This window comes from Ranitomeya imitator, chromosome 7 (genome assembly GCF_032444005.1).
Source record: "Ranitomeya imitator isolate aRanImi1 chromosome 7, aRanImi1.pri, whole genome shotgun sequence".
Lineage (NCBI taxonomy): Eukaryota > Metazoa > Chordata > Amphibia > Anura > Dendrobatidae > Ranitomeya > Ranitomeya imitator.
The window spans coordinates 52,460,589-52,469,566 of record NC_091288.1 but is presented as its reverse complement, the minus strand read 5'-3'; the positions used below and the strand labels follow the sequence as shown (position 1 = coordinate 52,469,566).

The window sequence follows — 8,978 nt, the reverse complement described above, 5'->3', positions numbered from 1 at the left end:
TCACATTTGTGACGACTGAGCGTTAAGAAAGGAACGCACATAGTAAATGCCGTTCGAAGTATCGTTATATAACGCTGGAGCGGCACGTAATGTACGCTCGTGGTCTATGACGGCGTGATGACGTTACAGCGTTCCTGCGTGCCTGCCCTAGCTTGTTTTTGTCCCCTGACATCGTGATAATGGCTGCCAGTCGCCGTGGTCCACCTATGGGCATCCCAGAGCTCAAGTTCCTTATTGGAACAATGGATAGGATGCAGTATGAAACCACAGGGATGGTGCTGCACCGCAACCAGCACAAGGAGGAAGTTGTCCGTGTGGTGTCTGAGGGCCTCAGGAAGCGGTTTGGGATAACTCGGACCAAGGCCCAGATTGTTAAAAAATGGGGCGATCTCAAGTCGAAAAGGCCAGAGCGCCTGCAGGAGCTTCGCCAGGAGATTAGCAGAGGTTAGTACTCAGGTACCCAAAAGTATGTTGGACAGCTATGGGACAGTTTGAACGTTGCAGAGCCACTATGTGCCACAGCTATGGGACAGTTTCAACGTTGCAGAGCCACTATGTGCCACAGCTATGGGACAGTTTCTACGTTGCAGAGCCACTATGTGCCACTGCTATGGGACAGTTTGAATGTTGCAGAGCCACTATGTGCCACAGCTATGGGACAGTTTGAACGTTGCAGAGCCACTATGTGCCACAGCTATGGGACAGTTTCAACGTTGCAGTGCCACAGCTATGGGACAGTTTGAACGTTGCAGAGCCACTATGTGCCACAGCTATGGGACAGTTTGAACGTTGCAGAGCCACTATGTGCCACAGCTATGGGACAGTTTCTACGTTGCAGAGCCACTATGTGCCACTGCTATGGGACAGTTTGAACGTTGCAGAGCCACTATGTGCCACAGCTATGGGACAGTTTCAACGTTGCAGTGCCACAGCTATGGGACAGTATGAACGGTGAAAAGTACTATGTGGCACAGCGAACTGCTGACCTAACTTTTTTTTTTTCCTTCACAGAGGCAAAGAGACAGCGCCGCCGCCACGAGGCATCCCGCCCAGCCTCTTCTGGCTCTGTGCCCTCAGGGTCAAATGTCCCGGTGCCCTCCGGGTCAACTCCTCCAGATCCTAGTAGGTTCCCACAATAATGTGATTTGGATTTTGTTTCAGGTCCCCTTCCCGCCCCGGCAGCCAGTGTTGCCATATATGCTTACCAACCTTTTTATTTTTTTTATTTATTTTTTTTTATTTTTTTCCTTCACAGAGGCAAAGACACAGCACCGCCGCCGCCACGAGGCATCCCGCCCAGCCTCTTCTGGCTCTGTGCCCTCAGGGTCAAATGTCCCGGAGCCCTCCGGGTCAACTCCTCCAGATCCTAGTAGGTTCCCACAATAATGTTATTTGGATTTGGTTTCAGGTTCCCTTCCCGCCCCGGCAGCCAGTGTTGCCATATATGCTTAACAAACTTTTTTTTTTTTAATTTTTTTTTTTAATTTTTTTCCTTCACAGAGGCAAAGACACATCACCACCGCCGCCACGAGGCATCCCGCCCAGCCTCTTCTGGCTCTGTGCCCTCCGGGTCAAATGTCCCGGAGCCCTCCGGGTCAACTCCTCCAGATCCTAGTAGGTTCCCACAATAATGTGATTTGGATTTTGTTTCAGGTCCCCTTCCCGCCCCGGCAGCCAGTGTTGCCATATATGCTTACCAACCTTTTTTTTTTTTATTTTTTTTTTTTTAATTTTTTTCCTTCACAGAGGCAAAGACACAGCACCGCCGCCGCCACGAGGCATCCCGCCCAGCCTCTTCTGGCTCTGTGCCCTCAGGGTCCAATGTCCCGGAGCCCTCCGGGTCAACTCCTCCAGATCCTAGTAGGTTCCCACAATAATGTGATTTGGATTTTGTTTCAGGTCCCCTTCCCCCCCCGGCAGCCAGTGTTGCCATATATGCCAACAGACCTTTTTTTAAAAAAAATTTATTTTTTTTTTTCTTCACAGAGTCAAAGACACAGCACCACCGCCGCCACGAGGCATCCCGCCCAGCCTCTCCTGGATCTGTGCCCTCCGGGTCAACTCCTCCAGATACTAGTAGGTTCCCACAATTATGTGATTTGGATTAAGTTGCAGGTCCCCTCTTAACACCCCCCCCCTCCCCCGGCAGCCACTGTTGCCATATATGCTGACAGACCTTGTTTTTTTTTTTTCCTTCACAGAGGCAAAGAGACAGCGTCGCCGCCGACAGCACTAGGCATTCAACAGCGACTCAGATCCCGAAGTGCCCTCCGTGCCTCAACATCCTAGTAGGTTCCCACAATTAAGTTATTTTGATTTTGTTGCAGGCCCACTCTTTCACCCCCAACCCAAACCCCCACCCCCCCCCTTCCCCCCCAAGTCAGTTTTGCTTACTTTTTTTTTTTTTTCATTCACAGAAGCAAAGACACATCGGGAGACTACTGTGTTATTAATGTTATGTTTTTTGACCCACAGCGGTCGTCACTGTCAACAAGGAGGATATTGAAGCCGGCATAGACAAGTTACTCCACACTATGGCACATATTCAGGAGCAGCACAATGTGGCAATGGAGGAGCTGCAGAAGCTGCGGGACATGTGCCAGCAGTTGTAGGTGGGCCAATAATCCATTTTTTGTTGTTCCAATTAAAAGATTTTGTTAAACTTTCATTCGATTTTTTTTTTTAGTTAACTGTACATGAATTTGTTACGTTAATTTGTTCCCTCATACAGTGCTGTGATTGAGACACACCAATCAAAAAGTAGTGATAGAATTTATAATAAAAGCTTTTATTTGAAACATTATTTTAACAAGACAATAAAAAAAAAGGAATGTAAAAGTAGTTAGGAAATCACAAATTATGATACGACGATTGTTCCGGCTGAAAATTTTGGTGCCTGATGGGCGAAGCCATATGTAAAGGTATTGGCGTGTAGGAGTTATTAGGGGGTGGCTGGCCGAAGTGGGAAACGTGAGGATTGTGTCGCATCGATGTCTGACCCTGTGACCAACCATTGAAATTTGATGGCTCTGTCCGCTGTATTGGCCGGGAAGAGACCAAACAAGTGTTCTTGTCCAAATCGCCATCAGTACCCTTGTTTACTGCTTCCAGAATCAGACGCTCTGCTAGTATTCTTTGGTTGTCGTCCATTTTGGCCAGTTTGTCAACCACATAGTGTCCAAACCCCTCTAACGCAGGGCTAACATTTCTTGTCAACACCTTCTTTGCCAGGCTCAATAGTTCATTTGAGGCGTCTGAGGTGGCTTTCCGTTTTCTTGGACCTTGCCTCGATTGAGTCCTGGCAGGTGCAGCCTCCACTAAATCTGTTGTTGTGCAGTCCTGTGAACAGTCTAGTGTACTCTCCTGCGCACTGTCATCCTGGGGGGGGGGGGGGGGGGGAAACAAGTTATGAACCCGGCAACAAAAAGTAGTACCACCATAACCGCATCCAAACTATATATTCGTAGTAGGTAACAAAAAGATTATAATATATTTGATGCTTAGTAATATTCTTTAACCCTCCCTTTTATTGAATACTTTGAACTACACTGTTCTGACTGCTATGGGAACCTGACCAATATTTTATAGTCTAAATAGTCTCAACAAGAGTACATCGGCAGCTTGAAGCGATACTATTTTCTATATTGCTTAGATGGTATGGTTTACATATATCTCCATTTCATACATATTAATTTCCCCATATCATACTTGACTGCGACAGGGTTACTTATGTGTACATGTTTTTGTAACAACTTCAAACTGATGTGATAATCAGAAGTATAAAACCTAAAATGCAGAGAAAAATTATGTAATTATAGGACACATTGATGAACTTTCGTCCAAAGAGCTACTTACTTGTTGCCCTTGTGACTCCTGCTCGGCGTGGTTCTCCGAAACTATTGGTTCCACAGGTGCCAACAATCGAAGACACGTTGAAGTCCGTGGCACCTCTTGGTCCCTCAGAAAATTAAGATGCTCAAAATACCACAGTTTTGGCACAAACTTCTTCAGTGGAAGCTCCGGACCTTGTAGTCTGAAGAACCTTGTTCAGCTCCTTCCTCCAGACCGTGCGGAGCGCCTGGATTTTCTTTTTAATAACTGCTTCGTTAGCTGCCTCATCTGGTGCCTGACGATTGTAAAGCTCAATGAGCTGTAAGTAACCCTCCCTCCTCTTTTCCCTGTTACAATACTCAGGAGATTTTATTTTCCAGAGGCAGGGAAAAGACTGATAAATCTCGATGAAATCCCTGATGAACTCCACACGATTTGACATCTAAAAAGTAATTATAAAAAAAAATTACATGGTTGACAAAGAGTCCTATTAACAATACTTTTGCCAGTGTGCCAAACGCTTAACAACAGCAGCCACACAAAGCGCTCATGCCTACCATCGCTTCTTCCATCTGCCACGCCATAGGTCACCATAACCCAAAACAGTGTACCGCCCGCTTCCCTACAGCAGCCACACAAAGCGCTCATGGTGACCATACATTGTACCATCTGCCACGCTCTAGCTCAACAGACACAACCGGTCATAAGCAGTCACAACAGCGTACCATCCGCATCGCTTCAGCGGCGGAACGAAGCGGTCATGCCGAACAAACTGAGTTCCATCTACCACGCTGTAGCCCACCAGTCACGACCAGTCACGACCAGTCACAACAGCGTACCATCCGCATCGCTTCTTCCATCTGCCGCGCCATAGGCCACCATAACCCAAAACAGTGTACCGCCCGCTTCCCTACAGCAGCCACACAAAGCGCTCATGGTGACCATACATTGTACCATCTGCCACGCTGTAGCGCAACAGACACAACCGGTCATAAGCAGTCACAACAGCGTACCATCCGCATCGTTTCAGCGGCGGAACGAAGCGGTCATGCCGAACAAACTGAGTTCCATCTACCACGCTGTAGCCCACCAGTCACGACCAGTCACGACCAGTCACAACAGCGTACCATCCGCATCGCTTCTTCCATCTGCCGCGCCATAGGCCACCATAACCCAAAACAGTGTACCGCCCGCTTCCCTACAGCAGCCACACAAAGCGCTCATGGTGACCATACATTGTGCCATCTGCCACGCTCTAGCTCAACACACACAACCGGTCATAAGCAGTCACACCAGCGTACCATCCGCATCGCTTCAGCGGTGGAACGAAGCGGTCATGCCGAACAAACTGAGTTCCATCTACCACGCTGTAGCCCACCAGTCACAACCAAGCACAACAGCGTACCATCTGCCACATTGTAGCCCTCCAGTCACAACAGTGTACCATCCACTTCGCTTCAGCGGTGGAACGAAGCACTCATGCCGTCCATACAGCGTTCCATCCACCACGCCCAAGCGGTTTACATACCTCGAAGCAGCGGTGCAAAGCGTGGTATATTCAGCGAGGTACAAAATTCCGATGTCCAGGTCCACCAAGTGTCCAAGTACGAAGTGAAGAAAGGAAATTTTGAAAGCAGTGAAGTGGCATTGGGAACAATAGCGCTCAGGTGACAAATTTTCCAACCAATTGTGTGCACAGAACCTTTGGCCTATCACCACACTAACTAGTGGCACAACACGCCCCTTGTGAACAACGTCACGCACAGATTATGCAAAATTTGCTCTGAATCGTCGTGTGTGACACGACCGTACGACTGTCCCATACGACTTCTACATCGCAAATACGTCATGAATTTATCGCTTCAGCGTCGTGCATCGTGTAGTGTGACCGCAGTCTACGATGTTTGAAACGATAATTAAGCGACGATGCAACGTCACAAATCGTGCCGTCGTAGCGATCTAAATTGCACTGTGTGACGGTACCATTAGACTGTTGGCAGCAGAGTATGGTGGAGCGGACAAGTGAGATCGTCTGCTTTACTTGGTATAATTTGAAGACCTTCAACTCAATCACTGCAGACTGATCTGATTTGTATCACCCAAAATTGTATTATAAAGGGTTAACAAGCTTCATCAGGAGTGTTCCTGTTGTAAATCCCTTGCTACAGAACAATGGATGCACTCACCAAGTAAACACTATAGATTGTGACTGGTCTGTAGATTAGGGTAGTATTGGCATGCTGAGCTGTCTCATATTAGATGTCCTTTATCTTTAAAGTTTCCACATACAGAGATCACAGAGCTGCTGCTGTCTGCAGGTGTAATGTGTGATGGCAACTAGACACCAAACTAATTGTATTACTGTCCCTCTCAGGCTTCTACTGCAAATTGTGTATATGCCATCAGATTGATAAGGATCTCTCCCTACACTACTGTCAGGACTGACATCCCAATGCTTGTTTCCCTGCTTATCCAGCTTCTTCTAGGGGCAGAGACACCCAGACATAAAATCTTAAGGTACCTTCACACATAACGATATCGTTAACGATATCGTTGCTTTTTGTGACGTAGCAACGATATCGTTAAGGAAATCGTTATGTGTGACAGCGACCAACGATCAGGCCCCTGCTGGGAGATCGTTGGTCGCTGAACAAAGTCCAGAACTTTATTTCGTCGCTGGATCTCCCGTGGACATCGCTGGATCGGCGTGTGTGACACCGATCCAGCGATGTCTTCACTGGTAACCAGGGTAAACATCGGGTAACTAAGCGCAGGGCCGCGCTTAGTAACCCGATGTTTACCCTGGTTACCAGCGTAAAAGTAAAATAAAAACTAACACTACATACTTACCTACCGCTGTCTGTCCCCGGCGCTGTGCTCTGCACTCCTCCTGCTCTGGCTGTGAGCGTCGGTCAGCCGGAAAGCAGAGCGGTGACGTCACCGCTCTGCTTTCCGGCCGCTGTGCTCACAGCCAGTACAGGAGGAGTGCAGAGAAGCAGAGCGCCGGGGACAGACAGCGGTAGGTAAGTATGTAGTGTTTGTTTTTTTACTTTTACGCTGGTAACCAGGGTAAACATCGGGTTACTAAGCGCGGCCCTGCGCTTAGTAACCCGATGTTTACCCTGGTTACCAGCATCGTTGGTCGCTGGAGAGCTGTCTGTCTGACAGCTCTCCAGCGACCAAACAGCGACGCTGCAGCGATCCGGATCGTTGTCGGTATCGCTGCAGCGTCGCTTAATGTGAAGGGGCCTTTATAGGTCTGTTCCTGATTAAACAAGATTAATCTGATTAGTTGTTCCTGCTGTCAATGTCTTAGACAAAGGAGATATGATTACTGTCATATTACATTAAGATTGGAAAGTAAACCTACATATATACCAAGAGTATAGAGTATATCAACTAAAAACTGCACATAAAAATAATCAATTTAATAGAAAAAAAGACCAATTGTAGATTAATTCAAGCATCCGAGTAATCAGGATTGTAAGCCCAAAAGTATGGGAGATATAGTAAGGCACAGTGACAGCTTACTATACACATTTGTCACTGTTCCTAACTATGTCTCCCATACTCTTCTTACTGCTTAAAGTGCTTTCAGTCTTCCAGGTTATAGGAATGCTAATGAACAAATTAGCAATGAATGAAAGTTAAAGGTTTCTTGTATAATAAACAAAAAACTGTATGTTTTGATAGAAAATTTACAATTAAAGCAAGAACAAAGGATAAAAACACTATTGAAAAACATGTAACCGTCAGTGATGCATTTGAGAGTAAAAAAAAGTTTTCCTAAGCAGATTATAATGCTAATTTCAGGCTTTACACTAAAAAGTAGCATCATCTCTGTAAAGGACTATTTCAGTTTCAATTATGGCTTAAAGTAGTTAAGCATATTTTCTTCTTGTGATCAGGGCACAGCTATTTTTAATTTCCAGCAAGATAAAGAATAAAGAACTTGCAGAACATATTCACAACTGTGAGCGAGCCTTTAAAAATGTATTGAGAGCATCATATAAGTGCAAAAAAAACTTCCAAATAATTCTTTAAAATAAACATGACACTAAATTTGCCGCTCTTTACAGATCAACACTATTGCATGTTTTTTTTCTGATGAGGGTTTTCTATTGTACTATGACATCTCCTTAACACCTAGAAGCTCCAAAGAAGGGAAAATATATTCTATAATATTTATATATTTGACATTTTATATATCATGACACATTTCTTGTTGTTCCTACAAATCTGTTTAATATAGCCAAAATCTGATTAATCCCATAAAATAATTGTCATTATTTCACAAACCATACATGGTTAACTCCAAATGTGAATACCTATGAAATGGGGAAGATTGAAGCATTTGGCAACAGATCACCTGGAAGAACAGAAGATCAGGTGCTGTTCTGAGCGAATCTTACCTGACATTGATTTAATTTAATATCTTGTCTTGAATTATGAATTTACTATAAAATGCTACCACAACACTTAAAATTAAATATATTTCTGGGAATGGAGTAGCATTGGTAACTTTATTGCTGCAATTAGAATTGATAAAAGATCAATTTACTTTGTTGTTACAAAAGAGAAGACCAGGAGTTTAATCATCCTAGGTATAATAGAATTTACATCTTTAGGAAGTTTAAAAATAAAATGTAATTTGCTTTATAGCATTTTTTTATTTTGCATGGTTCAATAGTGCGCCTTTGAAACACTCCAGCGATAATCTGCTCGCTTTCGTGTAGCAAAATGTTCACTTGCTGTGAGCGCTGACCACTGGGCGGCACTCATTGTAAACTGGCTGAGACAACCATAGAGGACTGCTGGAGACCTCTGGTTTTAGTAAATTAAGGAGATAAGAAAGCGCAAATCAGGTCTTATCCTTCCAATTAATTGTCGTTTTTAACAAGGAGCTGCTCACCTGATGGCATAAAGCAAAAGCATGTGTTTATCGGCTGCTGCAGATCCACGGGCCGCCACTGCGACCTTCTCAGAGATGTCAGTAAAGGATAATTTGTGGATTGAATCCGCGCTGCCATAATGATACAAATTCAGATATAATGAAATACTCTGATTTACTCTCAAGACGTTTTAAGGTCCATCTGACCCCTTCATCAGGAAATTTACTACAAAGACCTTTATTTGTGGTAATTTTC

The 8,978-nt window shown here is 45.0% G+C and overlaps 1 long non-coding RNA gene across 1 annotated transcript; it reads right to left on the bottom strand.

Moving 5' to 3' along the window:
- Window positions 1-2,769: 2,769 nt before the first annotated feature.
- On the bottom strand, window positions 2,770-4,402 carry LOC138644636 (uncharacterized). The gene is made up of 2 exons (XR_011314635.1): window positions 3,856-4,402; window positions 2,770-3,378 (listed from the first exon to the last, which is right to left on the bottom strand). It is a non-coding gene; the product is annotated as an uncharacterized lncRNA (long non-coding RNA).
- Window positions 4,403-8,978: the final 4,576 nt, after the last annotated feature.